The sequence below is a fragment of the Anabrus simplex genome, chromosome 8, assembly GCF_040414725.1.
Source record: "Anabrus simplex isolate iqAnaSimp1 chromosome 8, ASM4041472v1, whole genome shotgun sequence".
Lineage (NCBI taxonomy): Eukaryota > Metazoa > Arthropoda > Insecta > Orthoptera > Tettigoniidae > Anabrus > Anabrus simplex.
The window spans coordinates 524,241-537,673 of NC_090272.1; positions in this window are offsets into that span (position 1 = coordinate 524,241).

Here is a 13,433-nt window from a genome sequence, read left to right on the forward strand (position 1 = left end):
AGAATCAAGCACTGTTTAGAAGAACAAAAAATTCTCTTCTCAACATACTTACTGAGCTGCTCTTCCTGCTCAGTGAAGGTACATCTCTATCGAACGTGCATTGCAAAAGCATGATTGTAAAACATAATAAGACTAGAATCGAACACTGCACTTGATGTTAACTTCAACATGTGATTAGAACATTAAATCAGGTTCAAACATAGCAAGACTAGAATCGAACTCTTCCTACTCTTTCAAGGTACACCTCTATCGAACATGCATTGCAAAAAACAAGATTGTAAAACATAACAAGACTAGAATCAAACACTGCACTCGATGCTGTTAACTTCAACATGTGATTAGAATATGAAGTGAGATTAAAACATAGCAAGACTAGAATCGAACATTGCACTCGATGTCGTTAACCTTAACATGTAATCAGAACATTAATTGATGTGTATAACTTCCTTTACCTTTACTTACTCTCTCAAGGTACATCTTTATCGAACATGCATCGCAAAGCGAGAGTGTGCAAGTTTAGACTTGAATACATACTACCGTTCAAAAAACAAATATACGCATACTATAGTGCGATGTTGTAGTACACTATAATACAAGACTAGAATCAAGCACTGTTTAGGAAAAAATCTCTTCTCAACATACTTACTGTGCTAGACGATAACATACTTACGAATTTAAACAACATCTTCTTTCTTGCTCTTATTCTTCTTCGAGAGGAAGGAGTAGGAGTGGAAGGTAATACCTAATCTAAAATAAAAGAATATGCCAATTCTACAGTATTTATTCACATCTTGTATGTACTAGTTTTATCATGAATGATTTTACTTGTAGTGATGTTTGCATACTTTTGCTTTCTCGATGTAATTCTTGTATGTACATGCTTTTACGCATCAGTAAAACTAATAACACAAGATTTGTTCTCTATGCCGTGATATATAATGAAAATAGAACGTTGATTTAGTTCTTCTATTTCTAAATCAGTTAGCATGCTAAATCTATTAGGTAAAAAAGCTTGAAAGTCATTGCAGATAAATAAAATCCTTTCTCCAAATTTCGTTTTTAATCTTCGTAGTGAAATTACTTTAAATTGCTCATTTAGCGTTAGACTTGTTAACGGCTTGGTAGTTGGAGTTGAAATATGACCTAGCTGGTTAATCTTCTCCATGGTTTTTCTAAAAAGAACAAACATATAAATGTAGCGTTAGCACTTGCATCACACATAGTAATAATAGGATATAAAAGGGTAAGTGTGCCAGCCTAGAGTTACGATGTTCGGGAGAAACCAAGTTTCAACCTATAGAGATTAGACATTGCTGTAGGATTGAAATTATAAGATTAACCTCTTCTATGACATGCAGATTAAAGAAAATAACTATTTATCAATAGACTAAAGTTACGATGTTCGGAAGAAACCAAGTTTCAACCTATAGAGGTTAGACATTGCTGTAAGTTTGAAATTATAAGATTAACCTCTTCTATGGCATGAGGATTGAAGAGAATAACTATTTACCAATAGACTAAAGTTACGATGTTCAGAAGAAACCAAGTTTGAACCTGTACAGGTCAGACATTGCTGTGAGTTTGAAATTATAAGATTATCCTCTTCTATAGCACGCAGATTAAAGAAAATAACTATTTATCAATAGAGTAAAGTTACGATGTTCGGAAGAAACCAAGTTTGAACCTGTACAGGTTAGACATTGCTGTAAGTTTGAAATTATAAGATTAACATCTTCTATAGCATGAGGATTGAAGAGAACAACTATTTATCATTAGACTAATGTTATAACGTTCGGGTGAAACCAAGTTTCAACCTATAGAGTTTAGACATTGCTGTAAGTTTGATATTGTAAGATTAACCTCTTCTATGGCGTGCAGATTAAAGAAAATAACCATTTATCAATAGTCTAAAGTTGCTATGTTCGGAAGAAACCAAGTTTGAACCTGTACAGGTCAGACATTGCTGTGAGTTTGAAATTATAAGATTAACCTCTTCTACAGCATAAAACATTGAAGAGAACAACTATTTATCAATAGACTAAAGTTGCTATGTTCGGATGAAACCAAGTTTGAACCTGTCTAGGTGAGACATTGCTGTAAGTTCGAAATTATAAGATTAACCTCTTCTATGACATGCAGATTAAAGAAAATAACTATTTATCAATAGACTAAAGTTACGATGTTCGGAAGAAACCATGTTTCAGCCTGTTGAGGGCAGACATAGCTATGTATGCGATTGAAATTATACCACGTCTATAGTATGAGGATTGAAGAGAACAACTATTTATCAATAGCTTAAAGTTACGATGTTTTAGAAGAAACCAAGTTTCAGCCCGTTGAGGATAGACATAGCTATGTGTGTGTGTGTGTGTGTGTGTGTGTGCGCGCGCGCGTGTGTGTGTGTGTGTTTGAAATTATACCTCGTCTATAGCGTGAGGATTAAAGAGAACAACTATTTATCAATAGACTAAAGTTACGATGTTTTAGAAGAAACCAATTTTCAGCCTGTTGAGGGCAGACATAGCTATGTGCGCGTGTTTGAAATTATACCACGTCTATAGCGAGGATTAAAGAGAACAACTATTTATCAATAGCTTAAAGTTAAGATGTTTTAGAAGAAACCAAGTTTCAGCTTGCTGAGGGCAGACATAGCTATGTGCGCACCTCGTCTATAGCGTGAGGATTAAAGAGAACAACTATTTGTCAATAGACTACAGTTACGATGTTTTAGAAGAAACCAAATTTCAGCCCGTTGAGGATAGACATAGCTATGTGCGCGTGTTTGAAATTATACGTCGTCTATAGTATGAGGATTGAAGAGAACAACTATTTATCAATAGACTAAAGTTACGATGGTTTAGAAGAAACCAAGTTTCAGCCTGTTGAGGGCAGATATAGCTATGTGCGCGTGTTTGAAATTATGCCACGTCTATAGTATGCGGGTTGAAGAGAACAACTATTTATCAATAGACTAAAGTTACGATGTTTTAGAAGAAACCAAGTTTCAGCCTGTTGAGGGCAGACATAGCTATGTGCGCGTGTTTGAAATTATACCCCGTCTATAGTATGTGGATTAAAGAGAACAACTATTTATGATTAGCTTAAAGTTACGATGTTTTAGAAGAAACCAAGTTTCAGCCTGTTGAGGATAGACATAGCTATGTGCGCGTGTTTGAAATTATACCTCGTCTATAGTATGCGGGTTGAAGAGAACAACTATTTATCAATAGACCAAAGTTACGATGTTTTAGAAGAAACCAAGTTTCAGCCCGTTGAGGACAGACATAGCTATGTGTGCGTGTTTGAAATTACACCACGTCTATAGTATGCGGGTTGAAGAGAACAACTATTTATCAATAGCTTAAAGTTACGATGTTTTAGAAGAAACCAAGTTTCAGCCTGTTGAGGGCAGACATAGCTATGTGCGCGTGTTTGTAATTATACCTCGTCTATAGCGTGAGGATTAAAGAGAACAACTATTTATCAATAGACTAAAGTTACGATGTTTTAGAAGAAACCAAGTTTCAGCCTGTTGAGGACAGACATAGCTATGTGTGCGTGTTTGAAATTATACCACGTCTATAGTATGAGGATTGAAGAGAACAACTATTTATGATTAGCTTAAAGTTACGATGTTTTAGAAGAAACCAAGTTTCAGCCTGTTGAGGGCAGACATAGCTATGTGCGCGTGTTTGAAATTATACCCCGTCTATAGTATGCGGATTAAAGAGAACAACTATTTATGATTAGCTTAAAGTTACGATGTTTTAGAAGAAACCAAGTTTCAGCCTGTTGAGGACAGACATAGCTATGTGCGCGTGTTTGAAATTATTCCACGTCTATAGTATGCGGGTTGAAGAGAACAACTATTTATCAATAGCTTAAAGTTACGATGTTTTAGAAGAAACCAATTTTCAGCCTGTTGAGGGCAGACATAGCTATGTGCGCGTGTTTGAAATTATACCACGTCTATAGTATGCGGGTTGAAGAGAACAACTATTTATCAATAGCTTAAAGTTACAATGTTTTAGAAGAAACCAAGTTTCAGCCTGTTGAGGGCAGACATAGCTATGTGCGCGCGTTTGAAATTATACCTCGTCTATAGCGTGAGGATTAAAGAGAACAACTATTTATCAATAGACTAAAGTTACGATGTTTTAGAAGAAACCAAGTTTCAGCCTGTTGAGGACAGACATAGCTATGTGCGCGTGTTTGAAATTATACCACGCCTATTGTATGCGGGTTGAAGAGAACAACTATTTATCAATAGCTTAAAGTTACGATGTTTTAGAAGAAACCAATTTTCAGCCTGTTGAGGGCAGACATAGCTATGTGCGCTTTGATGTTTTAGAAGAAACCAAGTTTCAGCCTGTTGAGGGCAGACATAGCTACATGCACACCTCGTCTATAGTATGTAGATTAAAGAGAACAAGTATTTATCAATAGCTTAAAGTTACGATGTTTTAGAAGAAACCAAGTTTCAGCCTGTTGAGGGCAGACATAGCTATGTACGCACCTCGTCTATAGCGTGAGGATTAAAGAGAACAACTATTTATCAATAGACTAAAGTTACGATGTTTTAGAAGAAACCAAGTTTCAATGAATAGAGGTCAGACATACCTTAAAATCTTCGCGCTGCAAACTGTTACTCGGATAAATAAAATGCGTGCGTTCAAGCCTGAAACTCGAATGATAATATTCTGGTCGTACCTAAAAAGAAGAAACATATATGAATGTAGTGTGTAGGGGTACATCATCTAACCTAGTTATCTTTACAACTCAACGTTCGAAAACATACCTTTAAAAAATGCACGTGCTGCAGACTGTTACTGGGATGAATAAAATTGCGTACTTTCGAACGGTACCTAAAAAAGAACAAACATATATGAATGTAGATGTCTAGCGTAGAAGTTGCTTTGCAAATAAAAAAAGTAACTAACAGTTCTACCTTACCTTAAGATAAAGGCTGAAGAATAATATTCACAGCAGACGGGAGATGTGTGTGTACGTAATAAACGCATACAGAGAACTGTGAGCACTTCGCGCAGACTGCAGCGACTAAATATGCTGCTTGTTACCAAGCGGATGTGATAATCGCTGACAACTGCGGTACAGTCGGAACGAAGTGTTTATGCAGCAAGAGCTCTCCCCCTGTAGTCCCGCAGGCTGACGTACCTCGAACCTCCTGTTGATGCCGAGGTGCCGGAATTTAAGAGTTCGAGCCTTGGAAAGTTAGCGCGCGATCCTCGACTTCTCGAGGGTACATCCGCGGTATTCCTTACCTGTAGGTATTGAGCTAAAGCTAGATCATGTAATGACGATCGCCCCCTCGCCTAGCATTTACGGCTTCTAGTTCGAACCCGCTATCTTCTGAAGTAGCGAGAATGATTGAAGAGTGTTGAGGGTGATTCATTCGTCGGATGGAGGCGTTAAGCTATGTGCAGGCTTCTTCTAGTCAGGGTACGCGATTCAAATCCTGGCAACTTATGCCGTCGGGAAGGGCATCCGGCTAGATCATGTAATGACGATCGCGCAGGTCCCTCGCCTAGCATTTGCGGCTTCCAGTTCGAACCCGCTATCTTCCGAAGTAGCGAGAATGATTGAAGAGTGTTTGAGGGTGATTCATTTGTTGGATGGAGGCGTTAAGCTGTGCGCAGGCTTCTTCGGTAGGAGTAGGCTATGTCGGGATATCGATTTAAAATCCTAGTCAGGAAGGGCAACCGGTCGTATAAAACTATGGTGTGAGGCGGGGTGTGCAAAAAAGCCAGCATTAAGTAAGGGCTGTTGATAGGGGGTGTTAAACCTTGTGCAGGCTCCTTCGAAAATGATTTTTGATTACAAGACGTTGATGGTGATTCATTTGTCGGATGGAGGCAATAAGCCTTGTGCTGGCTTCTTCAGTAGGAGTAGGCTATGTCGGAACATCGATTTAAAATCCTAGTCAGGAAGGGCAACCGGTTGTATAAATCTATGGTGTGAGGCGGAGTGTGCAAAAAAAAAAGCCAGCAATAAGTAAGGGCTGTTGATGGGGACGTTAAGCCTTGTGCAGGCTCCTTCATCAGGAGAAGCCTACATGCCGGCACCGCGCAGGCTCTTTCGATAGGAGTGGGCACTGTGTGTGTTTTAACCTCTCCGTACAATCATGATAGTTTACGTTAGGAACTTACATAGGCTAAATGCTACACATTCCGTGGCAGAGCCGGGAATCGAACTCGGACCTCCGGGGGTAGCAGCTAATCACACTAACTACTACACTACAGAGGAGGAGTATTTCAGAATATTTTACAACCTTAATTAGTACTGTGTTTTAAGAGCTTACATGGGCTGAATGCTACTCAGCTAAGAATACGTTCGTGAGTTACAAGTCGCTTATCAGCACACCGTGTTTTCGTTCAAGGTTAGACAAGCCGGAAGATACGTGTACAATTTCAGCTAACACATGCATTCCACACTCGCTCAGAATGACTGTGCCTATACTTCAAGGACTGTAGAACAAACCCATAGCCTACAGTATGCATGCCTCTCACCCAGTAGTCTCGGGTTCGATTCTCTTGGGAATAAAAATGTGTTTAAATCGCATGAATTTGTTGAGTTGCCCTTCCTGACGCAAAACTAGCAGTATCTAACCTCTTACACTATAGTTTTCAACCGGTTGCCCTTCCTGACAACTCGGATTAAGAATCTGTCGAGAATCGGGGGATTTACAACTAGCTTAGATTGTAAATCACGAACTATTGTTTCACAGCCGGATGCCCTTCCTGACTAAGATTTTTAAATCGCAAGAATTTGTTGAGTTGTCCTTCCTGATGCAAAACTGGGAGTATCTAGCCTCTTACATTAATGCCCTACATGGATGCCCTTCCTGACTAAGATTTTAAATCGCAAGAATTTGTAGAGTTGCTCTTCCTGACGCAAAACTGGCAGTGTCTAGCCTCTTACACTATGGTTTTCGACCGGTTGCCCTTCCTGACAACTCGGATTAAGAATCTGTCGAGAATCGGGGGATTTACAACTAGCTTAGATTGTAAATCACGAACTATTGTTTCACAGCCGGATGCCCTTCCTGACTAAGATTTTTAAATCGCAAGAATTTGTTGAGTTGTCCTTCCTGATGCAAAACTGGGAGTATCTAGCCTCTTACATTAATGTTTTCGACCGGTTGCCCTTCCTAACGCTGAAAGACCAGGATTTAGCCAGTTACCCTTCCTGAAAGAGAATTGCTGGGCTGATGACAGCTGCGCGTGAGTTTGTAAAGCACGTGGAATTTACCGCCACCGGGGCAGCACTGTTCTCTCTGGATTAAAAGCTTTGTTTCCAAACAAGAGCACGTGGAATTTGCCGCCACCCGGCAGCACGGTGATTAAAGATGGCGGATGACAGCTGTACATGGGTTTGTAAAGCATGTGGAATTTACCGCCACATAGAGTGTAGCACTGAGGTTTGTGATGCAAGATGGCGGATGACAGATGCACGTAGCTTTGTAGAGCACGTGGAATTTGCCGCAACCACATTTCAAACTAAAGAGGGCAGCACTGTGCTCTATAGATTAAAGATGGCTGATGACAGCTGTCAGAAAAGCATATAAGTTTGTAAAGCACGTGGAATTTGCCGCCACCGGGGCAGCAATGTTCTCTCTGGATTAAAAGCTTTGTTTCCAAACAAGAGCACGTGGAATTTGCCGTCACCAGGCAGCACTGAGGTTTCGGATGCAAGATGGCGGATGACGTACCACATTTCAAAGGTATCTAGCTAAAGATGGCAGCACTGCGGATGACAGGTGACGAATTTACATCTACTACGATAAAGAGGGCAGCACGGTGCTCTCTGGATTAAAGATGGTGGATGACAGCTGTCAAAAAAGCACGTGGCTATGTTTACCAAACAAGAGCACGTAGAATTTGCCACCACCACATAGAGGGCAGCACTATGCTCTGTTGATTAAAGATGGCGGATGGTAGCTGTCAAAAAAGCACGTGAGTTTGTTTCCAAACAAGAGCACGTGGAATTTTTCAAAAATTTGCCGCCACCACATAGATGGCAGCACGGTGCTCTCTTGATTAAAGATGGTGGATGATAACTAGCAGAACTTTTCAAATTGCCCGCTACTACGTGCTTAAGGTAGTAGCCATAAAGAGGGCAGCACGGTGTTCTGTGGATTAAAGATGTCGGATGACAGGTGATGAAATTGCCCGCATGATAGCAGCACGGTGCTCTGTTGATTAAAGATGGCGGATGACAGCTGCACGTAGCTTTGTTTCCAAACAAGAGCACGTGGAATTTGCCACCACCACATAGAGGGCAGCACTGTGCTCTATAGATTAAAGATGGCGGATGGTAGCTGTCAGAAAAAAAGCACGTGAGTTTGTAAAGCACGTAGAATTTTTCAATTTGCCGCCACCACATAGAGGGCAGCACGGTGCTCTCTTGATTAAAGATGGCTGCTGTCACGTGGAATTGTCTGCCACCACAGGTATCTAGCTAAAGAGGGCAGCACTGAGGTTTGCGATGCAAGATGGCTGCTGTCAAAAAGCATTTTTCAAATTATCCGCCACCACATTTCAAAGGTAAGTAGCTAAAGAGGGCAGCACTGTGCTCTATGGATTAAAGATGGCGGATGACAGCTGTCAAAAAGCACGTGGATTTGTTTATCTCGAGCTAGTGAGGTTAAGTTGGTAGCACTAAGGTTTAGGCCCGCCAAGATGGCAGCACTGCCGATGACAGGTGACGAAAGAGGGCAGCACAGCGCTCTGTAGTTTAAAGATAGCGGATGACAGCTGTCAAAAAGCACGTGGCTTTGTTTATCTCGAGCTAGTTAGGTTAAGTTGGTACCACCGAGGTTTATTCCCGTCAAGATGGCAGTACTGAGGTTAGCGATGCGTTGTTGTCTGTCAAAAAGCACGTGGCTTTGTTTACAAATCTGCCAAAAAGCACGTGGCTGTCAAAAAACACGTGGCTTTGTTTACCTCGTGCTAGTGAGGTTAAGTTGGCACTACTGAGGTTTAGGCCCGTCAAGATGGCAGTACTGAGGTTAGCGATGCGTTGTTGTCTGTCAAAAAGCACGTGGCTGTCAAACACACGTGGCTTTGTTTACCTCATGCTAGTTAGGTTAAGTTGGCACTAGTGAGGTTTAGGCCCGTCAAGATGGCAGCAGTGATATTAGCGATGCGTTGTTGTCGATGACAGCTGTCAAAAAGCACGTGGCTTTGTTTACAAATTCAAATCTCCCGCCAAAATTCAAATTTCCCGCCAAAATTCAAATTTCCCGCCAGATTTCAAATTTCCCGCGCCGCGGGCGGAGGAGGAGGCGGCAGAACCACCCAATTATACTACTAGGCAGGGATGAAATGGCTTCATAGAACAATAAGATTAGCATGGAGTGTTGGTAAGTTACCTTCAGATTGGACAAAAGCATTAGTTACACCTGTCTATAAGCAAGGGAACAGGATCGATTGCAACAACTATCGAGGTATCTCATTGATTAGTGTACCAGGCAAAGTATTCACTGGCATCTTGGAAGGGAGGGTGCGATCAGTCGTTCAGAGGAAGTTGGATGAAAACCAGTGTAGTTTCAGACCACAGAGGGGCTGTCAGGATCAGATTTTCGTTATGCGGCTGGTAATTGAAAAATGCTACCAGATGAATAGGCAGTTGTGTTTATGTTTCGTAGATCTAGAGAAAGCATATGACAGGGTACCGGGGGAAAAGATGTTCGCCGTACTAGGGGATTATGCAATTAAAGGTAGATTTTTAAAATCGATCAAAGGCATTTATGTTGACAATTGGGCTTCAGTGAGAATTGATGGTAGATTGAGTTCTTGGTTCAGGGTAGCTACAGGGGTTAGACAAGACTGTAATCATTCACTTTTGCTGTTCGCAGGTTTCATGGATCATCTGCTGAAAGGTATAAAATGGCAGGGAGGGATTCAGTTAGGTGGAAATGTAGTTAGCAGTCTGGCGTATGCTGACGACTTGGTCTTAATGGCAGATTGTGCCGAAAGCCTGCAGCCTAATATCTTGCAACTTGAAAATCGGGGCAATGAGTATGGTATGAAAATTAGCCTTTCGAAGACTAAATTGATGTCAGTAGGTAGGAAATTCTAATGAACTGAATGTCAGTCCCCGTACTAGGGGATTATGCAATTAAAGGTAGATTTTTAAAATCGATCAAAGGCATTTATGTTGACAATTGGGCTTCAGTGAGAATTGATGGTAGATTGAGTTCTTGGTTCAGGGTAGCTACAGGGGTTAGACAAGACTGTAATCATTCACTTTTGCTGTTCGCAGGTTTCATGGATCATCTGCTGAAAGGTATAAAATGGCAGGGAGGGATTCAGTTAGGTGGAAATGTAGTTAGCAGTCTGGCGTATGCTGACGACTTGGTCTTAATGGCAGATTGTGCCGAAAGCCTGCAGCCTAATATCTTGCAACTTGAAAATCGGGGCAATGAGTATGGTATGAAAATTAGCCTTTCGAAGACTAAATTGATGTCAGTAGGTAGGAAATTCTATGGAACTGAATGTCAGATTGGTGATACAAAGCTAGAACAGGTACATAATTTCAAGTATTTAGGTTGTGTGTTCTCACAGGATGGTAATATAGTAAGTGAGATTGAATCAAGGTGTCGTAAAGCTAATGCAGTGAGCTCGCAGTTGCGATCAGCAGTATTTTGTAAGAAGGAAGTCAGCTCTCGGTCGAAACTATCTTTACATCGGTCTGTTTTCAGACCAACTTTGCTTTACGGGATCGAAAACTGGGTGGACTCAGGATATCTTATTCAAAAGTTAGAAGTAACACACATGAAAGCAGCGAGAGTGATTGATGGTACAAACAGGTGGGAACAATGGCAGAAGGGTACTCGGAATGAGGATATAAAGGCTAATTTAGGAATGAACACGATTGATAAAGCTGTACTCATAAACCAGCTTCGGTGGTGGGGTCATGTGAGGCGAATGAAGGAGGATAGGTTACGTAGGAGAACAATGGACTCTGTTGTGGAGGGTATGAGAAGTAGAGGGAGACCAACACGACGAAGGTTAGACTCAGTTTCTAACGATTTAAAGATAAGAGGTATAGAACTAAATGAGGCACAGCATTAGTTGCAAGTACTGGATTGTGGTGACGTCTAGTAAATTCACAGAGGCTTGCAGACTGAACGCTGAAATGCAGAAGAGTCTATAATGATAATATGTGCATGTAGGTCATTTACATATAAATGACCGATTGTATTTCTTAAGTTATTAGCTTCCTCAGTAGTGGAGCTGTGTGCGTCCCACGGAGGGCCAATCAGAGGCCGCCGAGCTGGTCACGTCACTGCTGACTCAGCAGCGCGGGGAATTCCTAATAGAGGAGCGATGTATGTTACCAGCTGAGGTCATTGACCCCTAGTTGAGTAGAAGGGCAATGCACGTTTGCTGATTATGGCATTCGAGAACAACCTTACAGTCACCGTCTTGAGAGGCATAACTACACTTTAACGGCTAGTCACAATTCCTGACGCCTAAGAGAACAAGCCCAAACTCATGGAGGGGTCTAACCTCAGTTTTACAACGAGATGCCCTTTCTGACGACTAAGAGAGCCAGCTTAACCTCACAGACGCTACCTTGGAGGGTCTTAACCTAACGCTTACGCGCAAGACATCAAGCCTAACCTCATGGAGGGGCCTAACATCAGTTTTACGGCCGGAAGCCCTTCCCGACGCCATATTGAGTAGTAGGTCAATGGGTATTCTCGAGACGTTATTTTGAGTAGTAGGACAATGGAGATTAGCATAAGAGAGCACACCTAACGACATGGAGGTGCCTAAACTCAGTTTTACGGACGGATGTCCTTCCTGACGCCAATCGCACAAGATGGCGGCTACACACAGCTCCTTTTGAGACAGCTTAAGGGCGCTTGCGCAAGATTACGGCTATGTAATTGCACAAGATGGCGACTATACACAGCTCCTTACGAGACGGCGTAGGGGTTCTTGCGCAAGATGGCTGCTATACATAGTCTCTTATGAGACTCCCTAGGGACGCTTGCGCAAAATGGCGCCTATACACAGGATCTTATGCGACAGCTGTGGGTGATTGCACAAGATGGCGGCTATACACAGGCTTATATCGAGAAAGCTAGATTAGAGGCTTCTACACAAAATGCCGGCTGCTCTTATGAGACGGCTTAAAGGCGCTTGCGCAAGATGGTGGCTATACATAGGCTCTTATGAGGCTAGCTCATAGAACGTGGGGCAGAGCAAGATCGTAGCTATACATAGGCTCTTATGGAGAAACCTGGCATAGGGGTGACATAGGAATTAAGGTGACGGCCTAACGCTGATTGTGCAAGAAGGCGGTCGCGTACAACTTCCTAGTGCTAGGGAGCCCGAAGCAAGATCGTCGCTATACATTGGTTATATGAGACTAACTTTAAGGAGATGGACTAGGAGCTAATGGCGATACATTTTTCTTATAGGCCTAACTCTACAGAGCTGCCTCAGGGGCTCACAACTTGTAACTTATGACCTATTACTTTGATCAGCTTAACATGCGAGAAATGAGACAAGGGCTACTATGCAAGGTGACTGCTATACTGTATTCGTATAGGCCTTAAATCGAGGGCTGCCTCAGGAGCTCACAACTTGTATCTTATGACCTATTAGTTTTATCAACCTAACTTTCGAGGGACTGAGGTAAGGGTTACTATGCAAGATAACTGCTATACTCTATTCGTATACACCTTAACTACAGAGTCGCCTCAGGGGCTCACAACTTGTATCTTATGACCTATTAGTTTTACCAACCTAACTTTCGAGGGACTGGGGTAAGGGTTATTATGCAAGATAACTCCTATACTCTATTCGTGTAGACCAGATGGCGACTGGTCTTATGGAGAAAGCTGGCTGAAGAGGCCTACTTCAGAAGATGGCGGCTATACACAGGCTCTTATGAAGAAAGCTAGCTTAGAGGCTCTTGCATAAGATGGTGGCTATACATAGGCTGTTATGGCCTCATCCTTCTCCTCCTCCTCTTCCTCATCCGTATACCAAAAGGGCAAAAGGGCACCTCTTCCTAGCAAAGGGGCAAATGGGCAAAAAGAACACTTCCTCCTCATCTGTAGGGCAAAAGGGCAAAAGGGCTTCTCTTCCTGACAAGAGGGCACCTCCTCCTATCAAAAGGGTAAAAAGGCACATCCTCCTAGCGAAAGGGCAAATGGGAAAAAAGAACACTTACTCCTTATCTGTAGGGCTAAAGGGCTACTCTTCCTGGCAAAAGGGCAAGAGGGCTCCTTCGCAAAAGGGCACCTCTTCCTAGCAAAAGGGCAAAAGGGCACCTCCTGATAGCAGAAGAGCAAATGGGCAAAAAGAACACTTCCTCCTCATCTATAGGGAAAAAGGGCTACTCTTCCCGACAAAAGGGTAAAAGGTCACCTCCTTCTAGCAAAAGGGCAAATG